The following is a 24503-nucleotide window of genomic DNA, read 5'->3' as shown; positions in this document are numbered from 1 at the left end:
ACTGTTGAGGCGAAAATCCATTTCAGAAACACACAGGACTGTTATGAAACCTCACGGCGCAGCAAATTAAGTTAAATAATTAAAATTAAATGTCTTAAATTAGCAGCTTTCACTTGTGTTTTGGACAATCCTGTTGAATTTTCAGTGCGTCTCCCAGATTGGACTTAAAATTTTGAACTTTAGCATCCAAGTTTCTCAAAGAAATGTTTCTTTTTTTTTTGTAACAAGATAGCATCCAATATTGGGCAACGCTAGCTAAGAAGTTAGCTGTGCTAACACTGAAGCGCTAAATATAAACATTAGTTTTACTAATGCTAAAGCGCTACACCAATTAGCTAATGCTAGCATGCTAACTTCAATTCAAATTATATAATTCCTTAAATACTACAAAATGTTATTTTTCCGTAATGTTTTTATCTTGTTGTCTGCTGTATGTGTTTCTTGTTTGAAATGAAGTCATTGGGGGTAAAACAGAATGCTAGCAAAGGAAAAAAAAATCTTCATCTTCAAAATAAGAGCATGAATATAAACATCTAACTACTTGAAGGATTCATTTACCAAAGCTCACAGACTCCAAACTTTATTGAACCGAAGGTTAACAAAACAGTAAATAAAATGGCACTTTGGAGTTTGTGGAACAAATTATTTAAGCTAAGTGCGCTAAACATTTTCAAAGTTAGCAAAAGCTCTAAACAGGCAAGCAGCTGGATGCATTTTTTTATGAGTTTCAAACTGGTTTTAGTGATTATTTCATTTGAATCTGCTGTTTAAAAGCTCAAAAATCAGAGATTTTTCTGATCAGTGACTATACCATAGCTAACCACTGTCTGGTCATGCTTTTAAACCCTCTTCAGTGTGGATACTGTTACTGAGGGAAGATTTAAAGTTTACTGTATAAGAGATGTTTCAAAATGAAGTCAAAAGAAGTTCAAATGATCTGAGATATTTCGGCAGGTCATTAAGGCTGCGAGAGGGTGAGAGAGAGCAAGACTTTAAGCAAACAACAGTAAGGCTAAATGGAAGACAGTAAAACTGTCGTATCATTTTGAGTTTTCAATCTCAAAATAAAAACTTATGGATTGAGAAAACATTTAGAAAAATCCAAGATTAACAAAAAGGCTAAAATACTCTCGGATCCAGTCAGAGTTTTATGTTGAAGAAAATAGCAGCAGTCTTTTCCTGCTTTTCTGAGCTGCAGACTTGAATAAAAAAAGATTTTCCCTTGACTGAAATGATTTAAAGCCAAGTTGTAGATTCAAAACCCCAAAGGAATTTCATCCATCTCTGAGAACTCCTTGTTCTTTTTCAAAAACAATGAAAGCAGAAGGAAACTGGGATCAATTAGTGAACATTTTCAATGTGTGACGCTCCAGGTCGGTTTTGTCCTGTAGAAACACTGGAAGACACTGCGCCTACTTTAACAGGGTTGGACATTTTTACAAAGAGGATCCAGATCATAAATGTGTAAACATGACAAAATGGTTTTGTTAAACATTTCAGAGCTGCCAGCTCGGTTTTATTGCAGTTTTTTGTTTTTTTTCTAGTTTCTGCTGTAAGTCAAAGAGTGAATCATGAACAGGTGCAGAACCTGTTGATTTAACAGGTACGGGAGCAGAACACTGCAAAAACACAAAACCTTACCAAGTATTTCATGTCCACTTTCTAGTGAAAATGTTCTAGTACATTTGAAATAAAACAAAACTAACTTAGAAATAAACTTTCATGAAAATATATTATCTTGTTTTGAGACAAAAATTCAAGGTAAACTGGAAAACAAACGTTTTCACTCTGGTGTTTTTTTGCAGGACAATTTTATTTCCAGAGACTTCCTCTTTAATTTTACTTGTTGTTTCTGTTGTTTATTTATTTATTTAGCATATTTAAAATGTCTCCCAGCTCCATTGTTAAATATTCATAATCTTTTAAAGTTTATTGGTCTTTGAGAGTGTGTTCTTGCATTAGTACTTGAAAATGGTCTCAAAACATTATTATCATTCATCGCAATAACGTTGTCCGGTAAACAAACGATAACAGTAGAAGAATTCATAATGGGATTGGGGCATTTATTCCTAAATTTTAGGCATTTTAAAAGAGTGGAAATCATTGATATTTATTGCAAATTCTTCTCTTCCGGGATCCAAAAATTACAGTTTCCTTGTGTGTTTCTTTAAAATTCCCTCTCAAAAGTGCTCTTGTTGTTTTATTTATTTTTTTCTTTATCTCCTGTTGCATATGTTTTCCTGTCTGTGCAGCACTGAGGCCAAGCTTGTGTGAATCCAGCTGAAAAACTGCTGGTTTGGTGTATTTTTGTTCGGTTCAGTGGGCGTGTAGCTGGAGAAGGAATGCTCTCTGTCTTTCTGATGACCAGTGACAGATGCCCAGCTTGAGGCGAAGCCAACATCTGTGTGTGTGTGTGTGTGTGCGTGTGCCGTTGGTTTCCAACAGGCGGTGGAAAAGAAAAGAGGCTCTTATGTTTGTGTGTGTTTGTGTTTTATTGCATGCCCACGTGGAATTATGGGAACAACAGAAAAACTCAAAAACAGAGAAGTGATGCAACAGTTTGTGAAACGTTTTGAACAGAAGTTGGTGGATTTATTTAAGATCATTGTCAATTTCTTAGAACCTGAATCAGTTTTGGTGTAAAGAAAACTGGACCTTCTCTGAGAAACGATTAAATTCAGGATCCTGATGATCTACTCCAGTTTGCAATAAACAATTTTCTTATATTATTAAAGATCCAAAACATAAAAAGGGTCCAGATTGTTGACTTATTAAAAGAAAAACACATGATTTTCACATTTTTTTCCCCGATTGTTTTCTGTTTGTTTACCATTCTTGACTTGAGATCCAGGATTGAAATAAAAATTTTCCAGGGCCTCAAATGGCGTCGTCCAAAATGGAGGTCGACAGACTATACATTTTTTTCATCTTTTAAAATTTTTAAAACTGATTTGGGACATCTTATATCAATCCTGAATCATAGTAAATTAGGATGTGAGTCTTTATTGTTGAATTACAATGTTGATTATGATAATTCCTTGTTTTCCTAACTATCCTTTCTTTTCTCAACTCTCCCTGACCTTTCTGACCCTGGTCACCATCTACATCCCAGCTTTGGGTAAAAATCTGTCCAAATGGTGAGATTCAATACTGGGATAGAAATTATATAAGATAATGCAGCAAATTGGTCCTTTGGGTTCGTGTTTCTCCAAAACTAAAAACATGAAAGTCAAATAACGAGCAGCAGGTACGCAGCACAAAATGCATGTGGACTTCAGAGTTAATTACATTTTTAAAAGTCCCGTTTTAATTGGTCATACTCTGTTTATAGTAATATTATTTGCATAGCACCTTTAGTAATTCTTTGTCTCTATTCATCCCTGCTGGTTTTTCCAGTAAAATCCCAGCAGTCGTCTATTTTCAGCTTCCTCTTTTATTTCTGCGTTATCTCGCTTCATTCCTGCCCGGCCCCTGAGAGGGATTTTCTTCAGGCGCCGACATGGACGCCCTTTCAGCAGCTTTGGAGAAACAAAACGTCAACCTTTCAGTGAGTGATCTCTGCCATTTGTTTTTTTTTTGTGGTGTAATTGTCTTCTCTGGTGCGGTTTAATTCCATCATCAGCAGTTCGGACAGAACGTTACGGCGGTTATGAATAAAAATATAGAAATCACATCTGACCACAGTCAGGTTGGAGAAAGCAGAAATAATTCTCTTTGATGTCCAATTGAGTTACATTTACAGTCACTTCTAAAAAGTAAGATGATAGTTTAATAATTTCTAACATCTAGGCCAAACTTAAAGGAGATTTTAAAACTAAACCAAGTAGTTTCACTATTATAATTGATAAAATTGTTCATTCAAGAACAGAGCTTAATAAAATGTAAAAACCTTGCATTTTTACATCAGACATTTAATCTATTATAGATTATCTTAAATGTTCACAGTCTAAAAATGTGCTAAAATCAAGGTTTTTGTTTTAAATCAGCTACTTTAAAAAAATGTTTCTGTACTTTATTTTTCTAAATAGTTTCACGGTTCACACTAACCAAACCATAACTGTAAAATCCTAAAATGGATGTAAGCACTCTGCTGTTTAGAAATACATTTTTACCCCAATTACATGGAGAAAAGAACTAAGGAGGCTCTTTATTTCAACAATCACAAAATGATAAGGACGACAAAAGAAGCTTGATTCAAAGAAAACAAACATGGCATCTAAGATTTGTGTTACATTCCCCAGAAGCTGAATTAAATGTCAGTTTCCAATGAATAAAACGCGGTTTTATTGGCTTGGGTGTCTGGAAAAGGACCCATTCCATAAACCTACTGGTTGTTAAGTAACGATGTGCCGTTACCTAGCAACCTCAGTCAAGCCTGGCCCGTTACCAAGCAACCCAAGCAGCAGAGTTCCAGGATGTTTGAGCTGGTTTTCCCGCTGTATGAAGTGTTTTGTTGTTGACCTATCCTAACCAGTTCAAGGAAGGAAGCTTTAAATTGTTTCCTAAACGTAATCAAAAGGTTTCTCCAAACCAAAGTGTGCATGCAGACTCCAAAAAAAGAAGAAAAATGGGAGAAAAATGGAAACATTGCTGTTTACTTTTGGGTTGCATCTTTCTATATAAAGACCAATCACTCTAAATAAGTAGTGTTATATTTTAGTCGTGTCCAGTTTGCCAACTATTCCCAACACAAACATCTCGACAGCCGGTTTGTTCCTAAATGAGCTCTACTGATGTTAGCTAGGTTTCCAAAACAGCAGCCAGAAGCATGTTAGCTCACCGACTGTTGTGGGCTGAAGCTGCTGGGTCGCGGAGTCTCTTTGAAAGTCCCAGAGAAATAAAACAGATGCCTTGTTGTGAGTTTTTCTGTTCTTGCGGCTAAATTAGCTAAACGGCGGAGTATGAGATCACAAGGCGGGCAACAGTTGCTGGAGAATACAGCTTCCTTTGTTCTGGTATCTATGACTACCTCACTAACACACCAAAATATAGATAGCCACACACACAGCTGAGATTCTGTGTTGTTTAGAGATCAGGTGGCACATTTTATTCAAAATTAAGCAGCAAACAGACTGTGATTGATTTAACCAAGCAGAGAGATGAATGAACCTTTAATATGTCCCCATTGTTTTACTTACTTATGTGCAGGCAGTAAAATCAGGACCAACAATATGACTAGAATATCAATTTGGCTGTTCCAGGCTGTCCGAGCATCCTTAAAAAGCCTTATATTAATATATCTATAATACCACCTTAAAATGTCTTAAATTCATATGACCTATCATTAATATGCCAATCATTGGTCTTAAATTTAGTCTTGTCAAAATTTGTCTTGTTTAACTTTAATTAAAAGTTTCTATGACTCAAAACCTTTCAGGCTATCAGTAACGAGCTGCTAACAAAAGCCTTGCTAGCTAGCTATACCCTTGATAGCCTGGTTATTAGCAAGGTTTTGTGTGTCTATCATTGGTAAGTTCAAATGTATTGCCAGTTGGTTGGCGGTAAGTTTCCTGTATTTCTGTTGAGATACAGGTCTTAAATTCCACTCATAATGGTTTTTGAAAAGTCTTTAAAAGTCTTAAATTTGAGAGGGTGAAATTTGTTTTCTGAATAGATATTAGAACATTTTTATGGTCAAAATCTCTACATTTGGATTGCCTGTTGAAACACAGGGACGACTTCAACTAATTTTTTATTGGATTCTACAGCCTGACCTTTAACCTCAGCATGAACTCAGTTCACATCTCACTCCCAAACCAAACCTAAAAACAACACTTCTTCCAATGGCTTCCTGGGATTTGGGCCCCATAAGGAGCTGTGGATCCTCACAACGTAGTATTTGTTGGGAAAATGGGCCTTATGAAGTGAGAAATGCTAACACACACGCACACACACACACACACACACACACACGCACCAACCCACACACACACGCACACACACACACACACACACACACACGCACCAACCCACACACACACTCACTCTCTGCTGTGGTTGGCATTCCAGTCATATGAGCAGCAGCGCTGGCAGTCAGACCCTCAGCTGCGCCTGAAGGTCACAATGAACACACACACCACCAGAAACACACACTTCCTGCTTCAAACAGGAAAACACTCACAGCTGAGTTCATTAATGTAACTGGAGCGCTGGGCTGCTTTTTGTGGATAATAGATCCAGTGTTTCATGCCTTTATTCATTGGTGTCCTTATTAAAACCATGTGAAACAAACTATTATGTGTTTCTATTCCCATGGGTTATTGAATAAAAGCAGGTATCTAACCCAAATATTTGTCTGATGGGGCGTTTATTATCCCGCCTGAAGCTCAGCTTTGTTGTCTGCTCTAATTCTGTGGCAGGGTGGCTTTTATAAAGGTTTGATCAGCTACAAAACACATTTATTAGGACATATTTCAGGTTTTATTTTGATTTATTATCTGCTGTTGGGACACAAACGGGTAAGAAAACACTGCAATCAATAAAAAGATAGCATAAAAAGGCTTTTAAAAATAAATTAACTGAACTAAATGTTTAATTATTGTTTAAAACACTGTTTGGTTAAACAAGTATGCAAGAAATTATGTAAAATTAAGAAATTAAAAAATTGTTTTAATCAGTTCTTAATTCACAAACTTAATTTTTAGAAAAACTGAAAGTTTTAAAATAGATTTCTGCTGAAATGACATGAGCAGATAAAAAGTAAAATATTTGTAGTCGTAAATATGAACTTTAGGTGAATCTGCGTTTTTTGAGCTGTAGTTTAACAATAAAACTGAGCTGATTCAGAGACGTATGTAATGTTTTCTTTCCTTTAGTTTTCTTTGTGGGAAAATGATGGAAACACATGCAGACATATAGAAAACATAAATATAACGTCTTTGGTAAAAATTGTTTCCCACGGTCCGTTGAGTTTACTTTAACAGAGCCACTGCTCTTCAGGAATAAGTCGTCTGGTAGTGAGACCACCTGTTGGGAATTATTTAACCACAACTCTGCTGCTCCTCCTGACCCCCAAACTATATTTACATCTACATTCTGGTTTCTGTTTTAATGACCTGTTGGAGTTCTGCTGTTTGTTTTTGGTAAAGTCGGATTTAGATGTTCATACAAAGATGGAAGTGGTTACGTCACACGTTTAGGTGGTAAGAAATTCAAAATAACAAGCCTGTTTTTAAATCTGAGATATTTTAGTCCAAGGATGTCCAGCTGTGCTCACTTTTAGTAGGATTTGTTGACATAATATGTTGACAAAACTAACCTGGAAAAACATCATTTGTAATCGTTATTTTTTTTTTAAAAGACTTTTTTTTTTAAATATATTTTTTATATATTTCACAATATGGCTGAAAAACAAACTGTTTTGAATTCTTAAGCAGTTATGAGGGATGGTCCAGAAACGTTAAACTGTTGCTGTGCCAGTTACTCAACAAGTTGTTGCTAGGTAACTAAAGACTGAGTTGGTTACCTGGCAACCAAAGAATGAGTGAGTTAGTCAATCCTGTGCTGTGAGAACTTGAGCATCTCCACTATTTCTTCTGCCTGCGTCTCCCAGAATGCTGTTTGGTTCTGGATTGGAGTTCAGTAAATATTTTGTACATTGAATATTTTATCAGACGTATTATCTATTGATATTGCTCACGTCTATTCCAATATGTTGTTGCTTCATATTGTTATATGTTATTGATTTATAAATGTCTTTTAAAGATCAATCCGATCTGAGTTACTTGATGTTAAAGCATCTGAAACATTTTATTTGACTTTTACGTTATTTAAGTGAGACGAGTCATAATTCTGCACCAGAGGAAGCCATCCGTGGTGAATGTGGCTAAACAATGGCTGAAAATTATAATTCTGAAATTATTTTTAGTCTTAACGAGCCTAACTACATATCCTGCTGATTGACATCTACGTTCTTCTTCTGCGTTTTGGGACTCCATGGGGTTGAAAAAGTCACCAGTCAGATTGTGGTCTTTATTTCACCTTTGACACGTCTGAACACGCTCTGCACTTGTTTTATTTTCAGAGAAAGCTGCCAGAATACATTTACTCTGGATTTTGGAAGGACGTTGTTGGCTTTTATAATTGATGCACCATCAGGCTATAAATTGTTGCTGATGTTGAACTTAGTTGCAACATGTTTCTCTGGGAGTGTTGTTTTACCTTCAGCTTTCACTGCGATGAAGTATTCAGGAGGAGATGACATGAAACATCGACTCCGATGGGTTCGGAAGCGTCGTTGGCTTGTGATTCATAAATATTTTAGGCTTTCATGTGAAGCTCCGGTCCAAAATAACTTTGAGCTGGCGCGGGGAAGGATTGAACTCTGTATAAACTCAATAAATGCAGATTTGACGTTGATTACCAGCTGGTAAATCATTCAAATTGGATCAATAAAAAAGCAGACAAGGCCTGATTGTTCTTCTCACACACGGTCTCCTCTGATTGAGTTTAGCTGGAGCTGTTGAGGCCGTTAACCTCCATAATTCAGTTTGTTAGTCTCTGATTTAATTTAGCATTTAGAGGTGATTTTCAAATCACGGCTGGATGAACAGCAAGCTTATCCTCAGCAGTAGAGCTTCGTTTCAGGATGTTTGTCTTAATCTTTTCCATGTTCTGGAGTTAAATGCTAATGCATTTTTAAAAGCTCCCTCACTGCCTGGAACGCTTTTCTCCTATGGAAAGGGTTTGTGTTTGTCTCAGAGTGGTACAATAAAAAGGAGGATTTGAAGAACCTTCATGCAGATGTAAAATAAAAACATAATTAAAACGATTCATTTCTTATCCAAACTATCCATTCTTTTTTTTTGTTAAGATGGGAAAAATTAACATTCCCAAAACTAACCCGGAACCTGCAGGTTATTCAGGTTTCATTGAACTTACCTTCACAAAATTTTACTTTTCTGAACTTACAGATTTACTTTCTGATATGGTTGGAAAATGTATCACAGTACAAGCGTTTTATATAAGTTGATATCAATAAGTATCGATTAATTTTTTGTTTGAAATATCTAAAATACTGTCATATAGTTGACATGACCTTTCCTGTTTTTTATTTTTAAGGATAAGGCTCAGAGCGAAACCTGAAACTGCTGCTGCACCAGTTACTCAATGACTATTACAACTCAATCAAAGAGTTTAAATGTTAGTTTCCAGAAGCCTCAGGCTCATAAAGCTTTTGTTACTTTCCAGGAAGTTACATATTATTTTCATAAAATTTCCAATGTACTTTCCAGAACGTGTATGTTTCTACATTTCACTCAAAACTGATGATTTAGACGGTGCAGCAGCACAGTAAGTTCACATGTACCAGGATTTGTATGATCCCTCTGTGAGGGCTTATTTTTCGAGAATACTGCACCAATATGCTCAATTCAAAACAAAAACTTAGGTAACTTAAAAGAAAATCTAGGGGGAGCATGGCGGAAATAATTGAGAACCACGTCTTCATATCAATAAATTGATCAAACATTGATAATAAAACTAAAGGGCATCACTGCATTTTGCCGCAACACAGACCCAAAACAGCGTCTTTGGTCAGATTGGCAGAATCACTTGAAAAAGGTGAAGAGTTTCTGTTTTCTATCAAGAGGTCAATAACATCGTTGACCTGCTTAACGGGGCAATTAGACCAATCAGCTGCAGAGAGCTAAAAGATGCTTCAGCTGAATTAAACTCAGGCGTCTTTCTAGATACGTTTAAAGAGTTTTATGTTTTCAAGCAAGTGACACTTGATTTTTTTTTAAAGTGGAAACATTCAGCTGCAGTACAAAGTGTGAATTCAAACAGCAAGCAGACGGTGCTGCAGCCTCACTGCAGTAGCTTACAGGCGGAGTTGGTGGGTTTCCTGCAGGACTGCAGCCTATGATTTCCATGATGCAGAAAACGCAGAAACAATTTAACAAGCAAAGTTAAATACCCAGTAAAACACAAAATTTCACAGTTTTGTGATTATGGCCAGTAGGATAAACTATGCAGGAGTTTCTGTAGTTTTGTCTGCTGCAGCTCTCATGCCTGTTGTTACCTGGTTAGGTGAGCCTCAGCTTGGCTGAATAAAATATTCTTCTGAAACACAGATATCCTCCAAAGCTCCCCCAAAATCTCAAAGCTTAGTTCAACGTTTAGGCCCAGCGAGTTTATGAATCAAAAGAAAAACTTGTCTGTGCCGACTGGTGACTGGAGGCCAAGGATGGTTTAGTAATAAAAACTCCAGTCTGTTTTCCTAGAAGGTCCAGTTCGTTCATGGACGTGTCGACGTGTAACCGAACTGTTGAAGTGAACTCTGTTGCAGTTCGAATGTCTATGTGGATGCCAACCAAACTGGAAACCCGTCCAAAAGCAGGAAGTGAACTAAAGCGCAAGTCATTCTGGGTAAATACAACCAATACAAATATGTTAGCCTAGCGCTAGCCGGAGAAATTATTCAAAATCCGACAACAGCCTCTCCGTTTTTGTTTACATTTTGTGTCTTCTTCAGAGGTTTTTGTGTTGTTTCCTTCAGTGGTTTTTGGTTCAGCGCCCCCCACAGGCGAGGAGGGGAACAGGTTTTTCAAAAACATGGATGTTAGCCTGACTGGCTGGTCTACACTGCCTTGTGACGTGAAAGTGTGTGTGTGTGTGTGTGTGTGCGTGTGTGTGTGTGTGTGTGCGTGTGTGTGCGTGTGTGTGTGTGTGTGTGTGTGTGTGGATGGTGGCTGTTCTCTTGTGACTCTGTTGGTTTGCACATTCTCTCATCCTGCTGGGATTGACTCCAACCTCACTCACTCTATTCCCAGACTAACCTGCTGTTCTGTTTTTGTATTTTCTTTCCTGATTAAAGTGAAAATATTTTGCTGTTTGTGACTATAAATTACAAACTTTCAACACATTAATGTTCCTGCCACACCAGTACAGCTGTTCTTGCCTCCTCTTCACACTTGCATAATTATCTTCATTATTAGCTAATGAGCTGGTGATTAACCTCCTCCAGCTCTCTTCCAGCTCTCCGTTTCTTCCCTCCTTCAGGCCTGTTTGCTGGAAATGTCACCGTGCCTCTGTGAGGTGGAGAGGCTGGATGGTTGCCATCTTTAAGGCTGTGTGGGATAATCAGATGTGACGTATTGGCATGAGGAGACCTGCTGCTGTTACTGAGCTGTAATGATTATTTTCCTCTGCAGAGTGAAGCTTTTAGTCCAACGGAGAGATGAGGATGGATGGAGTTAAAGAGAGAAACGTACAGGAGGCATTGATTTATCGCCATGGAAATCCCTGATTGATACCCACCTGATTGTTTTGGACATTTGTTGGATTTCAAGCTCTACAGAGTGATTCATAAGACAAGATAGTTAAGAACTTTTTGTTTTATCTGAGTCTGGCTTCATGGTTTATTCCCCATTTTCAGGATTTCATCCAGAAAACTTGCTTGTACACTGCAAAAACCCAAAATCTCACCAAGTGTTTTTGGTTTAATTAGTGCAAAACTCTGAGTTTTGTCTTATTTCAAGTGTACAGATTTACAAGTAGTTATTTTTACACTTATGGTGTATTACAAACCTATTTGTAATAAATAAAAATGCAACACTTAACCTGGTAGGCCACATACTCAAAGATCAATAAACTTTAAATTCAGTTGAACATTTAAGAACTGAAAAACATTTTAAATACCTCAAATAAATAAACAAAACAGAAACGACAAATAAAATGAATTATGAAGTTTGTGGAAACTAAATTTTCCTTCAAAAACAGGTTAGTTGAGACCAAAGCACCAGACTGAAGAGTTTTATCATCCTGTTTGTGGTAGAAAGAGAAAAACAATAAAGCATGCAAATATAAATTATTGAATTTCTTTTAGTTTATCATTGATTGATTTATTTTTTATAATCAAGACACGTTGAATTCAGTAACTTCCACATCGTCTGTCGTGTTTGTCGTGGTTTCTCTCTTTCCTGCCTCTCTCTCCGTCTTTTCCCCTCCATCCTTTCCTCCCATCCCGTCCCCTCAGGTCTAACCGGGTTTCTCTCCCCTGCCTGACTTTGCAGTACGAGTGCAGAGGTGATTCGGATCACATCGCCGCTGTAGTGACGTTGCAGTTTCCCATGAGAGACACATTTAGTCTGGGAGAAAAATTCTCCTAAAATTCAAAGTGTCACATTTGGAGGTTTGATGTTTTGCTCCCTTTTAGAGACAGATTGTGTTTTTGTTGAGGTTACTGCAGCTCTTGTGTGTTAAAACACACACAAGCTAAATGCTGTTATTAATAGAAGCGTCAGGGTGACGATGTCAGTTCGACCTCAACCCTGGCCTTTACAGAAAGCTTCACAGCTGAATCTGGATACGTTTCAGCTTCTGTTGGAGAGTCAATATTTTTTAAAACATTGAGATCGTTCAATGATATTTTTTATTTTTCTTTAGATGTTAATGTTTTCTAATTTACAAAACATTTAAACAGTCTGAGTTGAAAATGAAGAAATGCGAGATGCCGTTCCTCTCAAATTTAACTTAAATTATTTTTTTTCTTATTATTGTTATATTTTGTGGTTTTACACTGCAGAAACTTTACATTTCACCAAGTATATTTGAATTGTTTCTTCGGCAAATACCCAGGTATTCTTGAAATAGGACAAAACTAACTTGCAACAAAATGTTCAGCGAGATGCAGGAGCTTCTTTTAAGTCAATAGTTCATTAATATTGATCAAAAGCACTAATTCCACTGTAGTTTTTCACTCATCACATTGGAAAATGTCTTGTTTTAAGTCTGCCAGAGCAGCTAATCCTGTTTTTGTAGCATCAGACTCATTACTTATTGTGTTGATGACTTTACAGCAATTCCTCACACTGACCGTGCATGTTTTATTTCCTGTTTATTGTCATATTTAGATTTAAATAAAAAAACACAGAATAGTACCAAGTATTTTTGTCTAATTCTAAGTTTATTTATCAAAGTGCAGTTGAAATAAGTTGGCTGTTTTTGGCAACAAGTTGTTTTTTGGTGTCTGGAAACTGAAACTTGCTGACTGGCGAGTCAAATTCTCGCATCGCTGCTTGTTACCTAGCAACCCCATCAGAGTTCCGCCCGTTACCTAGCAACCCCATCAGAGTTCCGCCCGTTACCTAGCAACCCCATCAGAGTTCCGCCCGTTACCTAGCAACCCCAGCTGAGTTCCAGCATGTTTGGTCAGCTGGTTTTAAATCAGCAAAAGGCGTTGTTGTTGACTTGCCATCCACAAACCTGCATTCCTTGTTGATTGTGCAGGAGGCTCTACTTCTGCTTTTCAAAAATATTAGGTTGTATAATTGCGCAATTGTTTTGCAGATATTTTCACTTGTGAGGATTAAAGTCACAGAGGCCCTGAAGCAGCTCATTCTGAATGGAGTAAAGGATGATTATGTAAGAATGATTTTGTGTAAAACATGATTTATAGACCTATGATAAAATGTTTCAAGGTATAAAACATGTTTCATTTTTGGGAAAAGAAAATATCTTAATCAGTTTTAACTTAAATTTTACTGAGAAATTTGCCAGTCAGAAGCAGAAATGTAGAACTCTTTGGGGATTGATCTGTTGAATTGTTTTCAGTCTCTCCATAATTACATTTTCTGGGTTGGTAAATATGGTTGAAATGGAAAAACTGGTAATTTGGAAAATAATAAAACGGATTTCATCCTCGTCCGCCGTCATATTGTCAGCGTGTCCAACGTGTTTAGAGCTGACAGACTGGCTCAACCGTCCAGCTGCTCTCACCGCCTGGCCCTGGAATAATCTGCGGAGTCAGAGCCGCTCGTCGTCTGCCACGCTGCGGGTTTATGGGACGGAGCTGCTGATGTTTTCCTTGGACTGACTCGGTTTGGAGCCGCAGGGTTCTGGAGACACCGCAGTGACTCAGCGACTCGTCAGAGCCGAGTTTCTGTTCTCTGAACTGCTTCAGGAATCAAAGACGTGGGAAGTTTTCCTCCTTTAATCACAAACACAGATGAAATCTGGAGACTCTTTTGCACCGGTGTTATAAATCCGACAGACTTTGTCCTTGTTGGTTTGTAAACCTCCAGAAATATTCTGCCTTTCTACACTTTGTTGAGTTTGGATGGATTTCACTGCGTCATAATTAACCCTTTAACTCCCAGCTGAAGCTGTGAATTAAACTTTATTAATCAGGATCGATTTGTTTGGACACACCAACTTGCTGGTTTCTATTTCTCTTCTTCTTGTGAATTAATTACATAATCAGAACAATCTGAAGTGTTTGTTCCTGTCTTTCCACCCGGATAGCGACACAGCGCTGCAGGGCTATCTTTGGACTAATGCACCAAGAGTTCTGGTTCTTTTTCCATTACAGAACAGTCGTTTCTGGACTCACATGGTTTTTATATCCTGCCTTTAAGAGTCTCTTCCCCAGTTGTGTAACAGCAAGAAGCTGACGTAACGGCTCAAACTGACCCTGAACCAACATAGCAATGCAGCTAGAAGCATTAGCAGGTTCTTTCATAGTGGCTTATTTTTCTTTACTAAAACTGAAAATAAGCAGATTTTAAAATTTGTTTGAACAGAATAAACTTGAGTTTGAAATGAACTCTGGTGAGAGAGATTTGTACGACGTTCCCGCTCGTAATCTTGGCGGTTGAGCAGAACCTTTTGGTGTGTTTTCATTTAGGACCAGGTTGATTTCTCTTTAGTTATTGAAAACATAATTTGAGAACTGCTTTCTGTACATCCTATGGCTGGATTTGTCTGATATCAAAATAAATTGGTCTGTGTATGAAACGGTGACACAAAAAGAAAAAGAGAATCTCGATTAATTTAACTTTTTCCTTCAGCCAAAAACTGAATATTGTACTTTACAATGTTGACTGGCTTACAGTAAAATAATTTGGAGAAATAATTTATTCAACATGCCATAAGAGAACTAATTAAAACTTAACTCCAAACTAAACATTCAGTAAGCAAACTGAATGCTCTACAAACTAATCTATTTTAAATTTCTTAGCTAAATATTTAGCTTTTCTAACCTGCTAACTAAATATTTAGTCTACAAACTAAAATATAGTTAGCTTGCTAGCTAAATATAGCTAGCTAAACATTTAATTTGCTAGCTAAATATTTAATTAGCCAACTAAATATTTATTTTACTAATTAAATATTGAGTTTAAAATCTGATATTTACAAATAAATGAAAAGCATTAAAAAGTTTGAGCCCCCATTCTCTTTCTCTTATGTCAAGCTAAAATTTTACTGTTTACATTTTGACATTGTTTAGGACTCCATGCTATACGATGTTATGAGGTTTAAAAGCTGTAATGTGTGTTGATCAATGAATCATTTTGGTATCATCCAGCTTATTATTATTATTATCATTAATCATTTAGCTGCTGCTGAATGTGTGTAAAACTGTCTGTTCATACAGACGTGTCCCTGTTTGGTCTGAAGCTGCTCCAGTAAAATCTGTTCTCAGATAAGATCCAGGTGTTTTATCATGAAGCTCTGTGATAAAATGACTATCAAAGGTTTCATCAGCGAGGCTGCTGAGTCACCGTTAAACAGTCTGTGGACTGTTTCAGCAAAAAGCAGTGAGCTCCAAGGTATTACGTTAACAGGATCTTAGAGGGTGTGAAAGACCTCCGTGGAGAAAATCCCTGACCTGGCGTTAATCTGGATTAACACGGTTTAGGTGTGACAGACACACCTGAGAGGAGTTGGTGTCTCTTCAGGGAGTTAGTTCAGAAAATGAAGGTGTCAGGTGGCGTTTTCTTCACGTCGCTGCTGGAACAAAATTAGATTATTTCTTTTTAGTTTGGATGGATTAACCTCTTTATCAACCCCAAAATGAAAATATGATTTTTTTTTAGCCACTCCTTTTGGCTTCTTGTCAGTAAAATCACATCTCCTTATTTATTTATGCAAATAAAGTCATGACAAATGAACGAGATTATGCAGATGATACTCAGCTCTACGTTATAATATAAACTCTGAAACCATCCAGCACTGCAAAAACATAAAATCTTACCAATTATTTTTGGTGTCGTTTCTAACGCTGATATCTTAGTACACTTGAAGCAAAATAAAAACTGATTTATAGGTACATTTTCAGGCAGACATAGTGGTTTATTTTAAGTCAATAAGTAGCTACTTTGGCAGATTATTTCAAGACTTTTTTCCTTCTTACAAGTGAAATAATCTGCCAGTGGAACTAGTACTTTTTTGTTAATATTAGGAATTATTGACTTAAAACAAGCCCCTCTATCTTGCCGAGCCTGATGTAGGAGCTTTAAGTTATTTTTGTCTTATTTCTTGTGTGCTAAGATATTTGCACATGAAACTAGACCCAAAATACTAGATTTTGTGTTTTTGCTGTGAAGGCCAAACCAACATGTGGAGGTACCATCATTTTCTCCAGCTGAACAGAAACAAAACTGAAGTTATTATGTTTAGATCAAAAGAGGAAGAATCTAGAGTCGGTTATTGCAGGTAGAAACCAGAAATCAGCCCTGAAATCTGGTGGTGGTTATGGATTCTGACATGAACATTCAAAAACACATAAAGTCAGTTACAAAGTCAGCCTTCCATCCTCCTGTCCTTTTAGAGATCCTTTTGAACCATAATCACAGGAACATTGACCAACATATTTGATGAGTATTGATCATTTTGATGATGGCTCTTGACTGGTTTCTTAATTGGCAACTCAGAATTTCCTTCTTGCTGGAATGTGTTTTACAAATAAGCGGTTGATTGATTGATTGATTTCAATCAGGCCCAAAATGTGGTTGCAGTGATAGACTCGGACCGGAACATTCAGAGTCACATAAAGATGGTGAAAAAGTCGGCCTTTTATCACTAAAACCAGGAAGCTAGATCACATCACCCAGTTCTAGACTTGTTCTACTCAGAGAAAAGACTTTAAAAAACTTTTAGTTCTTAAACCTCTGAACCAAAATAAATCAAAGATCCGACCTTCCAGACCTCTCAGGTCTTCTGGAGAAGACCAGCTTCAGCTTCAGCTTCTATTTACCACAAATCTACAACAAACTTCCAGAAAACTGCAAAACAGGTGGAACACTGAGTTCCTTCACAGACTGAAAGCCCAACATGATGGAGCTGCCTTTGATTAATAACTGGAACATTTATTACTTCTGGTCTGGATTACAACTTTCCATTATCTGTTATTTTTGTTTAATTTTATGTTTTCCATTTCCGAATGGCCTTGTTGCTCAATGTGCTGTACGAATAAACTCAGAGTGTGCAGTGTCATACATCTTATTAAAACTCTTTGCTTAAGATAAAAAAGGATTTTATGGTGAGTTTTACAGCTCTGCTGATCTAATGCATTTTTAATGTTACATTTTTCTGGTGTGAGGCTAATCATTTAATATTTGGCTATAAAGCCTTCCACTTAAATTAGGTTTTTATATGCTGTTCGTTAATTACTTTTCTGGAGGAGAAATAACTTTTTTGTTTTATGTCTTTAGCAACCCATATTTCAGACATAGAGAAATCATTGTGTTGCTTTAACAATCTACCAGAAACATTTGCTTTAAAAAGCTAGAAAATGTTTATTTTTTTTATCATTTCCCTCTTTCTTTCCTTTCGTTGCACTTCATTTCTCTTGCTGATCCTGAAGCAGTCTCTGGTGACCCAGTTTTCCTCATGAGGGAATTCAAATTTCCCAGCTCTTTGCTCACTCTTCTGCCTAAACAAAGCAATAGGAGAACCAGGTGTTTGGCCTTTTGGTTGCTTTCATGCCTGTTGACTCAAAGATGCCGAGCAATTTCCGCCACGTTTTGGGCTAATCTGCAGGAGATTGACTTTTGTCTGGTCTCATGTGCAAGATGGGAAACAAATATTAGCGTTAGTGGTGTGAATTTGCTTTTTCGTCTTCATTTTTTCCACTTGATGCCCATTGGAGGCTGGAGTGTTTTTTATTTTTTTATTTTGAAATGTTCCCAGAATGATGCAATGTTTATATTTTTAACTAATAAAAAAAGTTGATAGGCCATTTTATTCCAGATTACACTACCAGACAGAATATGATTATGTCGGCCATCTCGAATTTGGGTTTCTATAAATTTCTGTTAAATATTTTTTCCATGGTTGAATAATGGTAAAAATTTATTGCAGTGCTTCAATGTAACCTTGAAGCAGAAGTAAAATGAAATCTCAGATTTTGATATTAGATGAATGTAATTTAGTGAAACATTTCCACAAAACATCCCAAACTGCAAAAACCCAACATCTACCCAGGTATTTTTATCCAGTTTCTAGTGCAAATATCTTATTACACTTCAAATAAAACAAAACTAACTTAAAAGTAACATTTCAGGAAGATTATAGCAGCTTGTATGAACTCAGTAATTCCTTAATATTGATGAAAAAGTACTTGTTCCATTTTCAAAACCATTTTAAGGAATTATTTACTTGAAACAAGCTCTTGCTTCTTTCTGAACAGTTACTTGTAAGTTAATTTTGTCCTACTACTTGGTAAGATTTTGTGTTTTTACAGTTTAGGAGGTTTTTCTGTTAAAAATCTTAAAATCTGACAAGAAGATTGAAAGGTTGACAAAGAAATGATGTTATTGGAGGACATTATGATACGTAAACACCAATCATAGAGACTTTAAAAATACAACATTTTTATTTAATTGTAAGTTTTGTCTAAGCGTACTAAGACATTAGCAGTAGAAACTGCACCAAAAATACTTTTTTGAGATTTTGTGTTTTTGCACAAAAGACACAAGATTTTCACAAGATTTGTTCAAACAAATCTTCGGTTGTTTGAACATCCTAGGATTTAAAACAGTTGGTGATTTTTACCTGTTTGGATCTCCGTTAGAGATTCAAGTGGGAAGATGGAGGCTCTTTTAGCTCTGCATCACCTTTTCTCACCCTGCAGTGCAACTGCGCTTTTGTTAATGTCATCAGAAAAAGCCGTGCGTCGCTCCTATCAGCACTCTGCAGCACCTGCTTTCTCTGCTGCGCTGTTCAGCTGTTTCCCTCTGGATCTTCCCTCCGACCCGCTCTCCGCCTCTGATTGATGGCTGACAGAGAAGTTGGATGGAGACCCGACTTGCTCTGCTCGGTGTTATTGATTCTTTTTCTCTTAAGCCGTAATGAAGTATTGGTCAGCCTGAGGGAGGGAGTCAGCAGTGCTTAGTGAAGCAGCAGGTGAGCGCAGCCTCGAGACACTAGACTTAATTACCACCGGTCTTCATGTTTTCAGCTTTCCTTTGAGCTGCATTGATGGTGTTGTTGTTATCTCTGTGCCGGAGTCAGCTAATCATGGAATAAAATAGGAAGAGAACCAGACGGCATGGAAAAACCTTGAACTCTTACTCTAGAACAGTCAATATCCCATCTAGAAAATGAATAATGTGACTTTTCAGTGTTTATTTTTACACATAATCTGGCAAAAATGGTAATATTTTAAATCCCTGCGGTTTAAAAAAAACAGAATCATGTAAGACAGAGTTTGCGAGTTCTACATCATGTTATGATGTTATTCCCTGAACATACCTGGAGTGCTGCTTTGAGTCTTTCATGCAGGTTTAAGAAACCCTTTATTCTCCATGGCAACCATTCAGCTGTGCAAAACGCCTTGGCAGACAAAACCCCGCCTCCGAGGGCAGCTCCTTCAGACTAGCCTGCAGCAGTTAGCAGCTGGTGGAACTCATAAAAACATTTAGTGAGAGATGTTGTGATGACTTCCTGAAGGCGGCGCTTGAGAAAAAACTTTGTTTTTAAAGAGACAGAAGCTCAATTTCAAAGCATTAAATTATAGTCATATTTGATATGTTTAGCATTTTTTTCAACTACTGAAGGTAACATTGTTACTTGATTGTGCTATAAAATGTTACTTTGTCCCTGGAAAAATACAAAACACTTCCTCTTTAAGGAGGGACCGATCAACAATCTCTGTAAAGCCTGACCTTCCGATCTTTGGTCTAAAATGTTGGTAAATATAGCAACAAAGTTGCCAAGTTGGCAACAGAGCGGTGAATATTGTTGACTGCAACATGCAGACGTGACCTGGTGGGCAGTCGGTCAGCCTCTCCCACAGATTCACGTTTTTATCGACCAGTCAGCCAAAAATAAGGATAAACCAGAAAAGCTGTTCTTAGATTGAAAAAACATAATTCTATTGAAATTCAGGAAAATAAGAAGTAATTTATTGAGAATGTGTGTAAAATATTGATCCTTTGCTTTTTAAGTATGGATGACTGTTTGGTCCACAAACCTTCTCATATTCAGTTGTTCTGAAAATAAATACTTTTATAAAATATTTAACTCATTGTCAGTTTGATCAGTATGTGATAGTTTATCAATGCAAATCATAAAAATGAGCAAAACTCAAAGATTTGCTTCATATGAGCTTTTATTCCTCTGACATCACGGAAAGTTTTCCTTGATCTCAAGTTATCTATGGAGTTTCACAAAACGACTGTTTGGTTCACAAAATTTCTCATTTATCATTCTTCGCTGTGCAGAAAATAAATATTTGCATAAAATATTTCAAGTTATTGAATCTTTTGTGATCATTTTAAGTGCATAAAATAAACATATATTTAATAGAAAGTGTCTGGATACAAATTATTGCGACTTCTGTCAAATGACTAACATTTAAATCCTTGTTTATCCAGATGTATGAGGATTAATTCCTGCATACATTGTATTTGAGATGTAGCAGCTGGAGCACCCTGTGTTGGTATACATATGAGGAAATATTCCCCCCCAGGCTCCTCGTTTTGCAGAAATCCTGTACAGATATTCATACTGGAGACATATGCTTGAGGCTGAAACTGTACATTATTCATGGCTTCCTGGAAACAACACCGGCCGCCTGTCACCTGATCCACAGGAAACCATGTGTTTCCTCCCTTCAGATTCATCTTACAGTTATTTTAAATATTTATGATTTTGCTCCCAAATCCACAATACCTCTAACTGTCAAGGAGTTTGACGGATGAGGCTTATTGGTTTTATGAGTCTTATCAGAGATAAACAATGTTTTGATCAAGATGCTTTTTGTAAATTTGTAAAACAAATAGTTTCTACATTCTGGTTTGGTTTTTGACTGTATTCACGATAACAATCAATGATTTAATTGATTTGAATTTCTTTGCTGAGCAATTTTGCTAAACTGGTTGGTAGAAAAGAACAACTTCACTTTAAATCTGAGCAGTTAAATCTCTGTCGGTTTGCATGAGAGAGATTTATCACAGTCAGCTGCCCTGAAACACGCAGTAAACACACAAAGAGCACAGGAAGAGGAATGGGGAAAAAGGTGAGCATTGTGCAATAAAAGGTGCAACAGGAGAGAAAAATATTTTAGAAAACATAAACAAAAGTGGAGAGGAGACATTTCTAATATGAAAGGATTGTAACAAAGTAAACACCAAGAAACAGTTTCATCTCTGATAAGGATTCAGTAATAAATTAGAAAACGTCCTTTTATTGAAAAAAGTAAAATTGTACATTTTTCAGGATGCATAGAAGATAATACAGTTAATTTATTAAATAAAAGCATTTAAAAGCTGCTGATTTAAAAAAATATCTTACTGAAAATGTTAGAAACTTTCTCTACTACACACTCTTAAATGCTTTTCAGTTAAAAATGTTTGTTTCTGCAAGAAAGATTCAGTCTTTTTCCTCCTGGGGAAATTGTGACTGCATTGGGATTTAGCTTTTGGAGTTTGTCTGTTTCTGGAAATAACAAAATACTTTTGTATTTTCCCTTTAAAACAAATATTTTGTTCATTTCACCTGAGTTATAAATATCTGCTTAAGTAAAACAACATAAAAATTGGGTTTTATGTCCATTTTGGCTTCCATTTGATCTTTAATTGGAAAACACTTTAATTTTGTCTTATTCCAAGTATCCTAAGATATGTGTGTTAGAAACTGGATCAAAGCTACTTGGTAAGATGTTCTATTTTTGGATCCGTTTGGTTGAACCATAAATTGTTCTGGTGATTTAATATTTATCTCGTTGGCCTCCACTCATTTGTCAGAGGTCAAAGTTTCATGGCTGACCTGGGCGTCGGCCATGTTGGCGCAGGTTAACATGTGGACGCTCCTGGCGTTTTGGGTTGGTGTGTAATGGATTGCTTTGGTCTTGCTCACTTTATACAGTGAAGGAAATATTACTGCCAGCTCACATTCCTTGCATGAGGTGCGTGCGTGCACGTGCCAGCTGTTGTGCACGTGGCCAGCAGGGCCCTGTCACCCTGAGTGCAGCGCGAAGCGAAGTGACAGATTTAGATCAGCGGGGTGTGGGGAGAGACCGGCCACTGCAAACTGTGCCGCGGTTAAATAATGTAGCAGCTCTAAGTCATTCCCCTGAATTATGGAGGCTAAGCAGTTGTTTCTCGGGAGCATTTTCATTGCGACACAGTCGGTCTGCGTCTGACGGCTTCAGGCGAGAGACATCAGACTGTCTGGAGGTCAGTCAGGGAGAGGCGGCGAGCTGACAGAGACGCCCTTAACGAGGTAAATTTATTGACTTTTAACACCTTTATGTCTGCGGGGTATTAACTTTAAGTCATCCAAAACATGTTCAGACTTATGAAAATAATTTAAATCAGCCTTTGGTTGCTTGTTGTAGCAAAAACTTGAGTATTTGATTGAAAATTTGCAGTAGGTTAAAGTTTTTTTTTTTTTTTTTTTTTTTTTTTAAATCATCTGTTGACGAATTTGTTTCTGCATGGTTGAAAGATTTATAAAATGTATGTATTTAGTAGGCCTGTCTCCAAAAACATCAAATCAATCGTATGAAAAATCAATAATTTATTGTTTTCCTCTTTCTGATGACAAAAAGCTTCAGTTTTATCAACTAGTTTTTGAAGGACAAGAAAACTTCAGAATTCATTGTATTTGTTCTTTTTGGGTTTTTTTGTTTATTTATTTTGAATATTTCAAATTTCTTCCAGTTCCAGTGGTAAATGTTCATCAGGATTTAAAGCTTTTTGATTTTTGAGAACGTGTTCTTGCATTATGTGACTTGAAAATTGTCTCAAAACAACAACATTATGGTTTTATTGCATTAACGTTTGGAACAGTTTATCCTCCAGCCAAATTTGTTGTTGTGCCAGGTCTGGTATTTGCTGTACTCTCGTAAAAATAACGAGTCACACGGTGAGTTTTTAGCTCCTAAGTTAGCCTGTTTTATCAGCGCGCTGCAGGTGTTGCAGTGGTGAAGTATGTAATTAGAGGACATGGTTGCAGTTATAATGTGTGTTATTTAGACACCATGTGGCCGAATGGAGGGGAAAACACACACACACACACACACACACACACCTAGCCACTCTCCCCTCTCTCTTTCATACGTTTGCTAACCGACAGCAGCGATAAGAACCCTTAAAGGTCGTGTGAGCGTGTGCGGTCCGGACTGAGTTATTTCAGCCGACACCTGATGTCAAAAGAGTGGACTTCCTCTGCAGGAGTCGCAGCTCAACGCGCCACATCTGGTGTCACATTGGATTATTGGTTGGAGAAAACGCCATTATGTGTTTGTTTCTATTGAAATGGATTTGTGGGATTTTATTGGAAATACTTCACTTTTTTAAAGCTGCGGTTTGTGACGTCTATAAAAAATATATTTTCTTACGTATTTGTCACCATTTTGTGACAGTGTGGTATGAGACAGATAATCTTGGAAAAAATGAAGCTCCTCTGGTTTCTCACAATGCTGACTGGAAAGAACCAGTCAGAGTTTCTGTCTCTTTAAGAAGCTCCTGCTCTTTCTGAAGCTCCACCTTCAGGTAGTCATCACAACATGGCTGCTCTATTAACTCGTTGGCAACATTTTCACCAGATTTCCTTATGAGCTCCTATGATGAGCTCATAAGATGCACAGTTCCTCTAGGTGTTTGCTAATTGCTACTGGCTAGTCTGAAGGAGCTGAATGGTGGCGTTTTGCTCTTTGAGTCAGAAGTTTGGAAACTGTAGCTCTGACGAGGAGCCTCACCTTGAAGGCAGGGCTAGGTCCAACCAAGCGTTTTGCACAGCTGAATGGTTGCCATGGCGATTAAGTGATTTCTCAAACATGGATGAAGGAATCAAGCCGACACTGTTGTATGTTTTCAATGAGGGAATAATATTACCACATGATGTAAAGCTCATTAAAGTTGATTTGAAATAAACTTAAATTGTTACTCTTGATGGGAAATTTAGCATCCAGTTTTGAAAGGGCTGCAGGCACCCCAAACCCACCCCTTGGATTTACCCCTGTAAAGACAAAACAAAAGCTTCTTATTAGTGATATTTTAGCTGTTTTGACTTTAAAACAGGTAAATTATTAAAGATAAGCGATAAGAGAATGTCATCATCATGACATGGAGGTTCCTGCTTGTTTTTTATGAGGTACTGAGGAGAGATGGCGAAACGGGAATACTCAGGAGATCAAATAGAGGATGAAAGAGACGGCAGCAGAAAGGTAGACGGACAGGGAAGTGCGCGGCAGAGAGATGAACCAGCGTCCCCCAGCAGGACGAGGGGAAGGATCTGTCAGCGCGTTTTGTTCCAGAGCGCGTTGTTGTTGT

The 24503-nt window shown here is 37.2% G+C and overlaps 1 protein-coding gene across 5 annotated transcripts in view; it reads left to right on the top strand.

Annotated features, from left to right (window-relative positions):
- The window catches only part of LOC122841652 (disco-interacting protein 2 homolog C), a 154213-nt gene that overhangs the window by 25064 nt on the left and 104646 nt on the right, over positions 1 to 24503 (top strand). The window contains exon 1 of one of the 5 annotated variants that reach the window (XM_044135133.1): positions 22301 to 22449. The exons of the other annotated variants lie outside the window; for them this stretch is intronic. The gene's annotated coding sequence lies outside the window, so the exon portion shown is untranslated. Of the gene's footprint in view, positions 1 to 22300; positions 22450 to 24503 lie in introns of those variants that run through there. 5 annotated transcript variants of the gene reach the window in all.

This window comes from Gambusia affinis, linkage group LG12 (genome assembly GCF_019740435.1).
Source record: "Gambusia affinis linkage group LG12, SWU_Gaff_1.0, whole genome shotgun sequence".
Classification (NCBI taxonomy): domain Eukaryota; kingdom Metazoa; phylum Chordata; class Actinopteri; order Cyprinodontiformes; family Poeciliidae; genus Gambusia; species Gambusia affinis.
Note: the sequence above shows the minus strand (reverse complement) of the source record. Positions and strands in the feature narration are given on the sequence as shown.